Source organism: Musca domestica, unplaced genomic scaffold (genome assembly GCF_030504385.1).
Source record: "Musca domestica strain aabys unplaced genomic scaffold, Musca_domestica.polishedcontigs.V.1.1 6, whole genome shotgun sequence".
Classification (NCBI taxonomy): Eukaryota; Metazoa; Arthropoda; class Insecta; order Diptera; family Muscidae; genus Musca; species Musca domestica.
In genome coordinates, this window is record NW_026712363.1 from 14,359,407 (window position 1) to 14,375,571 (window position 16,165).

Below are 16,165 nucleotides of genomic sequence, written 5' to 3' on the forward strand. Positions count from 1 at the left end.
TAGGCGAGCTGGTGCCACCAGAGAATCTCTTTATAAGCGAGCTGGGCCACCAGAGAATCTCTTTATAAGCGAGCTGGTGCCACCAGAGAATCTCTTTATAAGCGAGCTGGTGCCACCAGAGAATCTCTTTATAAGCGAGCTGGTGCCACCAGAGAATCTCTTTATATGCGAGCTGGTGCCACCAGAGAGTCTCTTTATAAGCGAGCTGGTGCCACCAGGGAGTCTCTTTATAGGCGAGCTGGTGCCACCATGGAGTCTCTTTATAGGCGAGCTGGTGCCACCAGGGAGTCTCTTTATAGGCGAGCTGGTGCCACCAGGGAGTCTCTTTATAGGCGAGCTGGTGCCACCAGGGAGTCTCTTTATAGGCGAGCTGGTGCCACCAGGGAGTCTCTTTATATGCGAGCTGGTGCCACCAGAAATGAGCTTATGAGCATATGCTGTGAATGAACAACTCATGGACGAGTTGGTATATGTGAACTGTAGGTAAGAACAGCTGGAGTCCAGGAAGTATTTATAGAACTGGAGGGCCGAGCAGTTTTATTAGGAGCCTTAACAGGTGAGATGGAAAACAACGAGTCATTATAGAGGAGCTGGTGGCCCAAAGAGCAACCTGGTGGCGCAGGGAGTCCTTTTTATGTAAGCTGGTGGTACAGGTATTCCTTATAAAAGTGCTAGTGATGCAGGGAGTCCAGGCGACCAGCTGGAGCGGAAATTTATCATAGATGGACTGGTGCCAACTGGGAGTCTCTTTATAGACGAGCTAGTGTCACCAAGGAGTCACTTTGTAGGTGAGCTGGTGCAACCAGGCAGTCTCTTTATAGGCGAGCTGGTGCCACCAGGGAGTCTCTTTATAGGCGAGCTGGTGCCACCAGGGAGTCTCTTTATAGGCGAGCTGGTGCCACCAGGGAGTCTCTTTATAGGCGAGCTGGTGCCACCAGGGAGTCTCTTTATAGGCGAGCTGGTGCCACCAGGGAGTCTCTTTATAGGCGAGCTGGTGCCACCAGAGAGTCTCTTTATAGGCGAGCTGATGCCACCAGGGAGTCTCTTTATAGGCGAGCTGGTGCCACCAGGGAGTCTCTTTATAGGCGAGCTGGTGCCACCAGAGAATCTCTTTATAAGCGAGCTGGGCCACCAGAGAATCTCTTTATAAGCGAGCTGGTGCCACCAGAGAGTCTCTTTATAAACGAGCTGGTGCCACCAGGGAGTCTCTTTATAGGCGAGCTGGTGCCACCAGGGAGTCTCTTTATAGGCGAGCTGGTGCCACCAGGGAGTCTCTTTATAGGCGAGCTGGTGCCACCAGAGAGTCTCTTTATAGGCGAGCTGATGCCACCAGGGAGTATCTTTATAGGCGAGCTGGTGCCACCAGAGAATCTCTTTATAAGCGAGCTGGGCCACCAGAGAATCTCTTTATAAGCGAGCTGGTGCCACCAGAGAATCTCTTTATAAGCGAGCTGGTGCCACCAGAGAATCTCTTTATAAGCGAGCTGGTGCCACCAGAGAATCTCTTTATATGCGAGCTGGTGCCACCAGAGAGTCTCTTTATAAGCGAGCTGGTGCCACCAGGGAGTCTCTTTATAGGCGAGCTGGTGCCACCATGGAGTCTCTTTATAGGCGAGCTGGTGCCACCAGGGAGTCTCTTTATAGGCGAGCTGGTGCCACCAGGGAGTCTCTTTATAGGCGAACTGGTGCCACCAGGGAGTCTCTTTATAGGCGAGCTGGTGCCACCAGGGAGTCTCTTTATAGGCGAGCTGGTGCCACCAGGGAGTCTCTTTATAGGCGAGCTGGTGCCACCAGGGAGTCTCTTTATAGGCGAGCTGGTGCCACCAGAGAGTCTCTTTATAGGCGAGCTGATGCCACCAGGAAGTATCTTTATAGGCGAGCTGGTGCCACCAGAGAATCTCTTTATAAGCGAGCTGGTGCCACCAGAGAATCTCTTTATAAGCGAGCTGGTGCCACCAGGGAGTCTCTTTATAGGCGAGCTGGTGCCACCAGGGAGTCTCTTTATAGGCGAGCTGGTGCCACCATGGAGTCTCTTTATAGGCGAGCTGGTGCCACCAGGGAGTCTCTTTATAGGCGAGCTGGTGCCACCAGGGAGTCTCTTTATAGGCGAGCTGGTGCCACCAGGGAGTCTCTTTATAGGCGAGCTGGTGCCACCAGGGAGTCTCTTTATATGCGAGCTGGTGCCACCAGAAATGAGCTTATGAGCATATGCTGTGAATGAACAACTCATGGACGAGTTGGTATATGTGAACTGTAGGTAAGAGCAGCTGGAGTCAAGGAAGTATTTATAGAACTGGAGGGCCGAGGAGTTTTATTAGGAGCCTCAACAGGTGAGCTGGAAAACAACGAGTCATTATAGAGGAGCTGGTGGCCCAAAAAGCCTCTCTATGCAACCTGGTGGCTCAAGGAGTCTTTTTTAAGTAAGCTGGTGGTACAGGGATTCCTTATAAAAGTGCTAGTGATGCAAGGAGTCCAGGCGACCAGCTGGAGCGGAAATTTATCATAGATGGACTGGTGCCAACTGGGAGTCTCTTTATAGACGAGCTAGTGTCACCAAGGAGTCACTTTGTAGGTGAGCTGGTGCAACCAGGCAGTGAGCCTATGAAACTTGGGAGTCTTAACATAGACGAAAAGCGGCGATCAGGGAGTACTCTCATGATAGAGCTGGTGCAATCAGGGAGTCTGTTTATAGGCGAGCTGGTACCACCAAAGAGTCCCTTTATAGGAGAGCTGGTGTCACCAGGGTGTCTCTTTATAGGCGAGCTAATGCAGCCTTCCTAGAGGTGACCTGTTGTGTGGGAAGACTTCCTTCCATGGGCTACGTGGTATGCCCAGGGACTCTTTTCATAGGAGTGCTAGTAGAATCAGGGAGTTTTTAAATAGAGCGAGCTGTTGCGAGCATGTAGTCTTCGTCTCTGTACAGACTAGCTGCAGGGTACGGCCTAGCTACAGGGTTAAGATTGCAGACCAGCTACAAAGTTCCTATCTTTATACGGCCTGCCGGGTCAGGGAGTCTCTCTCTCTCTCTCTGGTCTAACTGGTGGGTTAGGGAGTCTCTCTCTATATCAATGGTGGTCATAACTAAGTCGAGAGTGAGTGTATGAGCATACATAAGAAATTAACATCAATCGCTGGCAAAAAGAGAATAAGCGCATAACTAGTGCCGCTAACGCACGTTTTGGGACAGCTTTGCACATCCATGCTCTACAGGGTGAGATGAAAAAACTGCAACCAACTTCAGACTGCAGTAAGTTCTAAGCCACTCGTCCGACAGCTTTTAAAATTATTCCAGTGACAGCTCATTATATTGTTTGCAAGCGCACAAACGCATTTTGGTGAGAATTTTCCAGAAAAAATGTTATTCGTTATGGAATTCAAACGTGATAGCGTGATTTCTTAATATTTGGCTGGAAAACCAAAAGCGTTAGAGCACTCCAGCATTTAAATGTGAATAAATCTTTTGTGTCTCGTACCATTTTTCGTTACCGTGGTAGCGTAGCCCGACGTCAAGATATTGGGCGAAAGAAAAAAGCAACCACAGCAGAACTGGTTCGAAAAGTAAAGAACTATTTGATCGGCTCGAGAACTTAAACACCGCCCATAACAGCCGATGATCGCTCTCCGCTCGTATTAATCGACCGTGGCATCAGAATAAATGCCGAATATTATCGCGTAAATATTCTAGAGAGTGTATTAAAGCCTTGTACACGCAAACATTTTGGTCGCAGACCTCGGACATTCCAACAGGACTCAGCACCATCGCACTCAGCACGCCCCACCCAAGTATGGTTATAAATTGAGGTTCCTCGCTTCATTTCCAGCGCACAGTGGCCACCAAAATCTCCGGATAACAATCCGTTGGACTATTGTGTCTGGGGTATTTTGGAAAGCAAAGTTGTCAGTTTTTTATCTCACCCTGTATATGCAAGCTGATGGCTAAGGAGTCTCCCTCTATAAGCATAAATGAACGGGTTGTGATTTTTTAATGTCTGTCGATGGGAGCATCATTTGATAAAAACTTTGCACATCCTTATATTTGTTGTCAAATTTAGAAAGGCATGGAATGTTAGAAAATGCTTCGTTTTCTTCCCGCTTTCTTTCACTTTAAAACGTGTTCAGTTTGGTCTATAATTTTATCATAAATCGGGAGGGTATTCAAAGTTCGGCCGGCCGAACTTATTGTTGTTCAACTTTTTTTTTTCGTGTTTAAGGTCTTTACTCTTTTTGCGGTAATATGTTTAGCTCATGCCTCGACAGACGAGACCACCTTAATTGACGCACTGGAAGAAAATATTGGGACATTTATTCGTGAGATACAGGCCAAGGCATTGAAAAGAGTATGCTAATGTAGAATTAAGCGGATGGGCCATTTAATTGGCAATCTCGGTCAACATTTTCATGAAATAGTCTTCAAACATTAAATTATATTGACCATACCAACAATCCAAATAAAAACTTAATTTTCGTTAATGTTATGTATTTTTAAGAGACATTTTCCTTTAGCTCTTTAAAACGATCCATCTTTACACATGCGAATGGTCACATGCTAAGAGTATGTTTCTGTTGGCTTATTGCCCGATACTTTTTGACTTGTTAATATTCTGGTATAATTGCTGGGAAACTTAAAAAATGTAATTTCACCCTTTACAGAAAAACAAATGTATTTCATCTACTAAAGTTATTTTCATGCTGTCATTCCAACAATATATTGGGCATACTTTAATGCTTGCATTCAATCCCTAATAAAATGATTTTTCTTGGTGTGGAATTTTCTTCGCTCGACATGATAAATTACATTTAATTAATACCAACACCATGCACGACATCAATGCTAAATCCTTACTCCGCCCCACAGTTTAATGTTAATCATTCCGCCTCCCCCATTCCGCATGTATCTTTCTAATCGCAGGGATTCTTTGGGATTGGGCATATTTGGTTATTTACCATAAAAATTAGACATATTGTTGCTTTTAGTTGTCGTTTCTTATTGTGTTTTGGCCTTCGTTGAGATTTTCATTGTCCTGGCTTATTGACCTTTTAACATGGCCGATTTAAGGGATTTCTCGATTTATCAGTTAATGAAAGAAACATTTGCCACAAAATGTTTACCATTATACCAGCTAATGAGAATAATTAATAAATTGTGAAGAAATTTGGGCGAACGCATTTTTTTTTGTCAAAGAATTTGTTCATTTTATGCCAAGCTTAATGGGGTAAAACACTCGTTAATTGAAGTTGTTCCTTTAATTTTTGAAAAATTAAATTTGTTTGCAAAACATAATAATTTTGGCGTTTAGATCCGAAATTACAAAGAATTCTTTTAAAATGCTATAAAATCGGTCTATAAAGTATTGCAGTTTTGACCAATATCAAAGTCTTCAACACTATAAAATTCATTGCACAAAATCTTATCCCAACCCACAATAATACATATGGAACCAAACCCCAACATCAACAGACTTCAAACTCTAATTTGCTTTTAAAAGCCTTAAAGTATGCTACAATGTTCACATAATGTTCCATCCTTGTTGTCTGCCGCTGTTCTCATATTTCTTTATTAGTCGTAGTCGTTCATAAGTAGGCCTTGAGGCATATTATGTCCTTTTTAAATGATGCCACTTTTGAAGTCATTGAATATAACAAAGAACTCTGTCGGTTGGTGTGTCTGTCGTCTGTCTCACTGCAATTGGAGTTTATTCGTTCGTTCGTTTCGTTTTCCCCATTCTCTTTTTTGTGGAGTGTGCTTTGTGCATTTAACATTTGTGGCAAATACCTCCCGGGGTCTTATGAGACACAAATTGAAATGAGGAAATTAAAAGAAAGCACAATGCAGGGGTTTTTGCATAAATCTAAATGGAGATGAGCAAAGTGAGAGTATTATTTGCGAATTTTAACACATTTTAAGCTGTAATTCTGTCACATAATAAATCAGTTGGAGGCATTATTTGGATTGATTATTTCCAAAACGACAAAGACTTTTAATATTCATCTCAAAGAGGAAGTTTGAATTCATGTCAATAAACATATTTCGAGCAACTTAATTAGTGTAAGTCTAAGACCAAAAAAAAAAAAAAAAAATACATCATCATTCTTGGCTTATTTGTTGAAAATCGATTCAGATATAGCTATAGCTCCATATATATATACTTCGTAACAACGAAATTCTGAGAAATACATCAAATACAGCTCAGAAATACATTTGTCAAATTTTATCGAGACAGTTTTGGGTATAGCTCCCATATATATCATCACTCGATTCATCTGAACATTCTTGTTGAAATCTCTCAAAGTACTGCTTGCGTATTGGAAGAGGGGTGGTCTAACCGAGTTCTCAACTTCAATGATAGTTAAATCGGACAGTTGATAAACTACCCAGAATGTTCAAGATATTTCTCCACTCCAAAACTGATTTCATGGTAAAGGAATTTAAAGCCTTCAGTGCCGCTTGATTATCCCAGGATCTTTAATTTCGCTGTTTCTGGTTGCCAAGATGTCTACGGCTTTTTTGACGGGAAAGATTTCCACCTGGAACACACTACATTAGTTTTTATACCCTCCATCATACTCCACCACCATTAACTTCGTCATTCCGTTTCGATTTAGCAATTTACGTCCGTCTGTTATAATCACGCTATCTTTCGAACGCATTGTGACAGAAGGCTAAAATTTTGCACACATGTGTATTTTGCCAGTAGGCAGTTTAAGTTCGAAAATGGGTACTACAACCTATAGTCCCCATATAACGTTTTCCATTTATACGATATTTTGCGACGAAATTTTTTTAGCATTTTGCAAGTGCCTTCCAAAATATGGAGGGTATTAAAAGGTCGGCTTGGCTGAACTTACTTATTGAGTTTTTAGGTGTCATGTACGAGTATACTTAGAATATTACAGAAGACCCCAGCAGCCGTCCCATGGACATAGGCGAAGTATATACATCGGTCGGCAGAACCGACCGATACTTTTTAAATCGTTCAACGGATTCTTTTTTTAGTATTGCATGGACCTTCCCAATGGTGGGGAGTCCTTGCGTACTTATCTGCTTTTTATACCCTCCACCATACTATGGAGGGTATATTAATTTTGTCATTTCGTTTGTAACTCCTCGAAATACTCAAAGTATATATATTCTTGACCAGCGTAAAATTCTAAGACGATTTAGCCATGTCCGTCTGTCCGTCTGTCAGATGTAATCACGCTATCTTTCGAACAAATTGAGATAGACGGCTAAAATTTTTCACACATGTATATTTTGCCAGTAGGCAGGTTAAGTTATTATATAGCCCCCATATAACGGTACCTCCCGATATTGGGTATTTTGTTGATTTTAGCGACATTGTTCACCGGAATTATTTCAGCCTACAGCCTAAGACAGAAAATTTTCTGTGCAGGTCCACGCCTTCGTATAGCCCCCATATAACGGTACCCCCCGATATTCGGCATTTTGATGATTTTGGCGACATTATTTACCAGAATCGTTTCAAATTTGGTATTTGAAGTTCGTAATGGATACTACATCCTAAGTCAAAACATGAGCCATGTAGGTCATATTGCCCCCATATAACGGTACATCCCGACATTCGGTATTTTAATGATTTTAGCGACATTATTTAACGGAATCGTTCCAAATTTGGTATTTAAAGTTCGTAATAGATACTGCAGCATAAAACAGAAAATGGGCCATGTAGATCCACGTCTTTGTGTAGCCCCCATATACCGTACCCCCCGATATTCGGTATTTTGATGATTTTAGCAACATTAACTACCGGGATTGTTTCAAATTTCGCATGTGAAGTTCGTAATGGATAGTTCAGCCCATGCCAGAAAATTATCTGTGCAGGTCCACGTCTTCGTATAGCCCCAAATAACGGTACCCCCAATATTCGGTATTTTGATGATTTTAGCTACATCATAAACAGATTTTTCTTCAAGTTTCGCATTTAAATATTGTAATAACTTATGACAAAAATTGCCTATGCAGGTCCACGTCGTCGTATAGCCATTCGGTATTTTTAATATTTGAACAGAATTTTTAACGGATTTTATTTTTTTTTTTTTTTGGAAATTGTCAAATTTGTACCAAATGGTGGAGGATATTAAAAGTTCCGGCCGAACTTACAGCTTTTTTACTTGTTTAACTTGAAATTAGCGTCAACTACAAACAATAAATGTCTCAATTGGTCTGTTTGTGAATAGCCCACACATGGCAGAACCGCTCGATTTAATGTAATATCAAACATATGAATACATATAGTTTACTAATTAAGGAAAATACATGGCTAGTACTGTTTAACATATTTTCCAATATTGCCATTTCTTTTTGATGGCTAAACTCTTTCTTAAATTAGTTGATTGTCTTACCTTAATGTCTTAGAAACTTCTTGCATGCTTTGTTATCAGTGTGGTGTTTATTAAAATATTTAAAATATTTTGGTTTCAAATACAGCGCGATGACCCTCCCGTACCTCATTTCGAATGGACACATCATAACTGAAGTATGGGCAAATTTTCTGAATTTTTTTGTTGTTTCATTTATTCACAACTATTTAAAAATTCTATTGTTTAACATATGGTTAACCATATGTTTATGCTACGCGCAATGAACTTTTAGCACGTACTGCGGACAGGGTTTTAAGCAAACATGAAAAAAAAAAAAAAAAAACAAACGCAACTGCATGGCATACATACGGAAACACATACAGTATGCTGTTTCCGGTTAAAAAAAAAATAATAATAATAATCATACCTAAAAACCGCATAAAACTCATTTTAATACAGAAACGCAAGGCAAACATGCCTGCATCCGTCCATCTTTCCGTTTGTCGAGATGTTATATGTACGTTTGTGTCTCCCTGTCTGTTTGTGTCTCTCGAATCGTGCATATTTCAATTTTGCCAGAGAAAACCACAAATTTAATATTAAAGCCAAACAAAGTTGTATTCTATTGTTTTTGACATTTGTTGCATAGCAAATGAATAAAACAGTCAAAAGGGGATAAGAAGGGGCTGTAATTACTGTGGGCGAATGGTTTCCGGCAAGATTTCTATTTCAATGGCGCACCCATCCTTTATTACAAAGTGGCGGCCATATTTAGTTTATAATGCTCAAATGGTACATGAATATTAAATATTGGCTTTAATGTATTTACTTATCAACTTATGCGTTTTTCCAGTTTGGCTTTCAGAAAACACACATACGGCCATTATCATTATGGCCAACAACTTAAAAAGAAGAAGAGGCGAAAAAGCAACTAAAATAAAGCAAACCCGACAGCCTTAAGCATTGTTCAGTTCCGCCGGAAACAAGCATTTGCATGGCCATGCTGACACTAGCAACAGCAAAACTGGAGAACCAAGACTCAAGCCAACAAGCAGCAACAGTTCTTGGCCAAAGAGTAAATAGGCAAAGGAAATATTACAAACCAAACACTTTTCAACTGATTCCATTCACTTTTACTTCTCCTTCACCCCCACTCTACTCACGCTCATTTCCTCCAATTCCAAATCCTTTGAAATAATATTCCTTTTAATGCAACAGCAGCAGCACCAGCAACAGGCGTTAATGTGGCGCCTTATTACAATAAAGCCTTTGTATTTTTTCTTCGGTCTATCTACGGCCGACATTGCAGCCAAAAGAGTTATGCTGTTGAACAGCAAATGAATAGATGAATATGCTTGTTGTTTACCAGCTTGTTTGAGCTGGCGTTGAAATTCTAAATGAAAAATGTAAATTCCCTTAGGCTAAATTCCGTCCGACAAAGTCAAAAGGAGTTTAACACAATGTTACAAAATGTTTTGTGGCAGGGTTGGAAAGTGTTAATTAACGACCAGAAATGTGAAATGTATAACGGGGAGTTTTTCTCCTTGGGAATGAGGAGGGATTCAAATTCCTATTATAAATCAATATATGTTTATTCTAATAAGAATTCAGAATTTTAAACAGATCTAGAATATTTTTTTCAAGAAATTACTTAAAAAATGTAAAAAGACCTTAATTTCGGAGGTAGAGGCCTTCGCATGTTTCATTTTTAGGAAACGTGAACATGGCCGTCTAAAGTTGATCGTCAAGAATACAGTATGTTCGTCTGCCCTTCTGTGGAAATCACTCTAGCTTACGAGAAAATGAAGTGGGTCGATAACATTTTACTCAGATTTGTTTAGGACTGTAGGACTTTTGATATTAAAAATGGCCCATGTTGGTCCACATTTGTGTATAGGTCACATGTGTAAAAATCATCCTTGCAAATATTCCAAGTTTTGGTATAGACTACATATGACTGTAAATACAGATATTCGGCATTTTGATGGTTTGTTTATCATATATGAAAGAAAATTTCCGGTTTCCACACATTAGCCATATAGCCCCCTATAACTACATTTTGATATAAGGGTATTATGCCTTTATCAAAATTTTGTCAAAGGTATAAACATTAAGAACAAAAAATAAAACCAGTTATGTTTCAAAAAAAATATGTATTATTCCACAGTAGATAATCTTCCGACAGCTGGTATTTAATATTAGCATTAGTACAAATCGATTGTATTTCTGTCTAATTGCATAGCTCTATCCTAAATGTTGCGAAATACATCTCAAACTATAGAGGCCTCTTTTTATATAGTCAAGAATATATAAAGGTCTTAATAACATTTGACCTTAGAACCCAAAACTTCCTTGGGGTTTTGATTTAAAAATTAGTTATATCGAGACCGCTTAGAATTTTCACAAACCATACGGCTATTAAACAGGGAAATTATAGTTCATGTATATTTGTGAACGAATTGCTGGTCGCATTTATTATCCGATTGAGCTGAAATTTTCCAACTATCATTTGTTTGAGCCAAGAACGAACCCTATTGGAATTGGTGTTAATCGGATCAAATTTAGAAATAGCCCCCACATATATCTCCAACCGATTTCGGGTTAGTTGTGCACCAAACGATCAATATCAGTCCAATGAACATCCAACCGAATTCAAACTAGAGGCATATACATCAAATTCGGTGAAAATCGGTTCAGATATGGCTATAGTTTCTATAAATTAACCGATCTCGATAGAGATATTTATGGGAGCTATATCCAAATCTGAACCGATTTTGACACAATTTGATACATGTATTCTTGGGCTGTATCTGATACCTGGTATCAATATCATTCTTCTGGAGTGCTCATAACGAATGTGAGGGACTTAAACACCAAATCGGTTGAGACATATGTATGGGAGCTAAAGCTATATCTGTACCGATTTTCAAATATGATGTACCCGCTTCTAGACGGAATTCGGTGGGATATGCTAAAATTTAGGTTATTTGGACTGATATTAGCTATTTGGTGCCCAATGAAACCGAAATTGGTTCAAGATATATATGGAAGCTATATACAAATCAAACCCGATCTACATACAACTTGTGTGGCAACTATAGCTATATCTAAACCGATTTCCTCTAAATTCGACGTACTTGCTTCTAGATTGAATTCGGTAGGATGTGCCAAAATTCAGCACTTTTGGACTGATATTAGACATTTGGTACACAATTAACCCGAAATAAGTTTAAGGTATATATGGGAGCTATATCCAAATCTGGACCGATCTCGATATAATTTGGCAGATGTTTTTTTGTGTTTTGCATCTGTTATTTGGTACCAAATATCATTGATGTCGAATTCATATTACGAATGTGAAGGACATAAACTCAAAATCGGATGAAATATATATATATATATATATATATATATATATATATATATATATATATATATATATATATATATATATATATATATATATATATATATATATATATATATATATATATATATATATGTCCTTGGGCCAAACAAATATTGTTTGCAAAATTTCTGATCCGACTGTCACCAATTTCAATAGGGTTCGTCCTTGGGCTAAACAAATATTGTTTGCATCATCTCAATAATAAATGCGACCTGCATTTTGTTCAAAAGAATATATGGACGGACGGATTGACATGCATAAATCGAATCAGACAGTGATTCTATGTGATCCTCAAAAAAAACTATGGATCTATCTCGCTTTCTTCTCCATGTTACAAACAAATGCACGAAGACATAATACCCTTACAACTATGTGTTGTAGGGTATACAAAGCACCAAAAAGACTTCTTTGTTGATTCGCCTGAGGGTTCAAATTTCAAAACATTCCTAGTATTTTTATCTGCAATACTGCTATGTTACCTAAAAGGAATCTTAATCCCAAATGTTCAAAATATGTGATTTTCGTTGTCTAGTTACTTTTCAGTGGAATTCGGATCGCTGGTATAGAAACACACCAAATTTAAATTAAAACAATTTCCACTAGATTTCGGCTTAGATAGAGATCGGTTTGTTAAAGTCCTTGTAAAAAATTATTATAAAACAAGTAAGCGAAGGCTATAGTCGTGCGGGGCCGACTATGTTATACCCTACAACACTACAATATGTTAGGAACCCCCTTATGTCCAAATCCATATTGGAAGGTTTCGCTTTTGAAATTAGGATTTTGACTAGGGACATTTTCCCAATATTTATGCACTCCTTCGGGCTGTTATTTGTTGTTGTCCATTTTACAGCTAAATATAATCCAATGGTCCTCCAAAATGCTAGAATTCTTCCCTGTCCTTAACTCTCTTCACAGGCGTGTCGATTGGCTTCAATTGTGTGATCGGAAAAACATTTCCGTTTTTGGTTAATTTGAACCCCTAAATATTTTGCAATCATCTCCAAAAACAAGAAGCCCCTCTGTATCTCCAAATTTAGACTCATTTATATGATTTGCTTGTCTACGATATTTGGCCATATTCGTCAACGAAATCAGCATAAAAAAGCCAGAAGTTCGCCTTTTGTGTATTTCGGATATCGCCTGTAAGTAATGCTGTTATTTTTTCACACAAAATTAGTGGTCCATTCTACTCGCTATCCTAAACTTTAACTTTATGCGAGATTTCGTGTCCTTTGGTTTCTATTTGTGACCTTTATAACGGCCGTAAAATCAGGATCATTTTTAGTTGTTGGTCCCTTTCAACCGGATTGCGGACATCTTTGAAAACAATAGGCCTAGCCCTTCTCTGTCCAACCCTACCCTTGTAAAAATTTTCGTAAGGATCAGACGATATTTGCAATACTTATATAATATCACCATCCTTTGTTGTAAGGTGAAAGAATATTACAAAATATTATAAGTCAAATTGAAAAAATCGCATGCGATAAAAAATATGAAAAAATTAAAAAATGTCACAAAATATTACAAAATCTTTATTAACATCGTTATTGATACCTTTTTATGCGATTTTTTTAGATTTTATTCCTTTATGTCAAGAAGGCATTCTGAATTGACAAAATTTGTCAAAATCGGTCCAGCCATTCTTGAGATATAAGCATTCTAACTAACATCCCCTTCTTTTGTAGATACACATTGTATATACTTCGCTATATATAACCGATATATTTACTATCGGCATCTACGTAACGGTCAGAATTGACCTGTTCGTCTATATGTGATTTCGCCAGCATTAAAAACATTCGCGGTTCAATGGAAAATTTGACTTTTATTTAACACAAATGTTGTGGCCTATTCAACCCACTAAATATTGCCCGATGACCATCAAAATTGGAAGGCTCCTGCCCAGCCCTAAGCTCTAGCCGCATGCTAACTTCCGCTTTGATTTGTCTATAATTGCGACCTGTAGAGCAACTGCAAAATCAGGAAATTTTTCAGCTTTTGGTCCATTTCAACCCCTAAATATTATGCGATCATCTCCAAAAGAAATAGGGTTCTATTCTGACCCTAGATCGGGCCATAATTGCGACCTGTAGAATGATAACAAATTAACATGGACAGACGGGCGGACGGACAGACGGACGGACGGACAGACGGACGGACGGACAGACGGATGGACGGACATACATAGCTAGATCGACTCAGTTCGTTGAGATAGGAAGATCCATATATATTTTCCTATGTGGGAAACCAATATTTCGTGGTGTTACATAATTTTTGGCCCAATCAAACTTATAATACCCCCAACACATAGTGTTGTAGGGTATAAAAATAATCCTGCCAAACGACGAAGACTTCCAAAGTAGTTTAAACTGTATTATAATTACATTATTTGTAATTCAAGATTTTTCGAACTAAAAACTCAATATAAGAATAAAAAAAATTATTTTGTACGATCAAAGTATACGCAGGAAAAATATTTAAAACGAGAGGAAAGAAAACAAAACGAATATAACTTAAAACTACTTATAGTATTTTATTGTTCGTATGATTTAGTAATATCTATTTTTTTATAAGAATGTAAGTATGAAATCCTCTTAAAGTATTACAATGACCTTTCAAGTAGCAACAGCACCAAAGAAATAAAAAAAAATTCTACAAAGAAAAATATTGTTTAAATAGCAGAGACAATTGTCCGATAACCATCCCACCGAGGGGACAACATAATATTGAATTGTGTTTTTTCTCCTGTGATTTCATCCTCCGCCACCAAAATATACCATTCAAGGAAAATGCCATTATATTCTTATTCTTAAGTGCAAAGGGAAGATGAAAAAACACACACACACACAACGAACGCAACCAACAAACGATGGAAACGCTTAAAGCAACACGTGACTGTCATACAATATGCACAACAATAATAGTAATAATAAGGGTAGGGCTAAACCAGTGCAGAAAGGACATATGTTGGGCAGGAATGACTATATGACACCCTGCGCCACTTTTTTAATAATAAAGGAGCAGAGCCTCCCTTAACGAAAATAGCTATATTTTTTGGTAGGGGAAAACAATTCTAAACCACTGTCTATCATAGTCTTCATCTTGTGGTTGAAGATATTTTTTATTCCTTTGGTTCATAACTTCCAGGAAATACATTTAAAACATCGAATAGGCAATACTTTCTACTTCTTCTACTATTGATGGAAAAATCCTCCTGCTCTCATCACAAAAAAAAATGCCAATCGAGTGAAGAAATTGAAAACAGAAATTGCACGCGGGTGTCCCCTTACTTGTGATCGCTGCGCAGAACAAAAGCTTTTTGTTTGCTGCAATAAACCGCTTACATAAGTATTGTCTACAATTCAAGTAGAAGTGGGCAAGAGAAGCATTGTCGTTGTTATACTTACACATACGCTGTGACCTCAGACTCAATTGTACAGCATCGGGAAAATGGTAATAAAATGAAATTAAAAGAAAAATAAAAAGCATTTAAGTCCAATTGCAAGACCCAACATCGAAAGCCATCGTTGCCATAAAAAAATAACAACGACAACTCCATGCCATCTCATCATCATCCCGATGATTGGCATCACTGAAATGCCTTTTTTGTTCGGAAAAAAGTAAAAGCTTTCCCTGCGTTATCGTTACCGTTAACGAAACGGGCCAATTCGATATTTTCGAATGAGAATTGCAATTTAATTTGTTATTCGTAAGATGTCAGTTAAGAAGTATTTGTAAGTTCCAATCATTGTTTTTTGTCCCAAAAAATGCAGTCATTCTCAAGTAAGGACGAACACACACACACGTACACATACATATATATCTTTCTTAAGGAGTGAAACACCAACAATTTTTTGGTGCGTTAACATAAAGGGGAATTAAAAAATGAAACGAACCGAAACCAATGTGAAATATCATAAACGTGTTAAAAGAGGATGATGTAAAATGTTTGGTTAAAAAGGAACACAACAGATCTATCAATTCTATTCTATTCTATTCTCTATCCAAATGAAATCAATGAACATTAAACGGATTTCAGGTCGATATATATGTGAGAAAATATTTAGAATCATTGCTCCTCATTTCTTTAAAAATGAGGAAGAACGACGCAATACCGTGAATGGGAAATCGATAGAGAATCATGATCAATTAATTTTTGTTGCGAAACTTTAAGGTATGAATGCAAATGAAATGAATTTTCAACAGAATGAAACCACATTTCTTCTGAGGGCGAAACAATAAACTTATTAAAAGAACATATCAAGGGCAACATTAGTTTGAGAAATGGACCGATGAATTGGCGTCCGCGTTCGTGTGATTTAACTCCAATCGATTTGTGTGGGCATACCTGAAGCCATTGGTTTACGTGGAGATACCAGCAAAGATTGACGCATTGAAAACCAATAATCAACGTGTCATTGCTGAAATACGCCC